The sequence below is a fragment of the Etheostoma cragini genome, chromosome 1 (assembly GCF_013103735.1).
Source record: "Etheostoma cragini isolate CJK2018 chromosome 1, CSU_Ecrag_1.0, whole genome shotgun sequence".
Lineage (NCBI taxonomy): Eukaryota > Metazoa > Chordata > Actinopteri > Perciformes > Percidae > Etheostoma > Etheostoma cragini.
Window position 1 is genome coordinate 32,428,310 of NC_048407.1, and position 446 is coordinate 32,428,755.

The 446-nt window shown below is 38.8% G+C and overlaps 1 protein-coding gene across 1 annotated transcript in view; it reads right to left on the reverse strand.

The window, feature by feature from the left end:
• The window catches only part of LOC117954511 (otogelin-like), an 84,107-nt gene that overhangs the window by 47,320 nt on the left and 36,341 nt on the right, over window positions 1-446 (reverse strand). The gene's annotated exons all lie outside the window — the stretch shown is intronic.

Here is a 446-nt window from a genome sequence, read left to right on the forward strand (position 1 = left end):
TAATAATAATAATAATAATAATAATAACGGTAATAACACAGAGTGTGTCAGGTTCATTCAGCGGGTCTTCTCTTAAACAAACAGGTCCGGACAAAAATTCAAATATGAATGTGTTGATCTGTTAAGATGTGAAGTAACTTCTGGAACTTTTGTTGAGTTTTTATATTCAGTCCTAGTGCCTAGTGAGACAACGTATTTATCATGTGCTAATGTTCAGTACTTTTCAGTTCAGTGTTTGTACAGATCAAACAGCTAATGGTAGATGACAACGGAGGCCCTGTGTTCTGCACGACCTGGGGCCTGTCGCACAAAACTAGGATAAGGGATTAAGCCGGGATATTTAAATTATCCTGGCTAAATTTAGCTTTGACTCGGTTGCACGAAACCAGATTGAATTAAGCCCAGCCAAGTAACCATGGAGATTTATTCTTTGCGGCTAGCCTGGT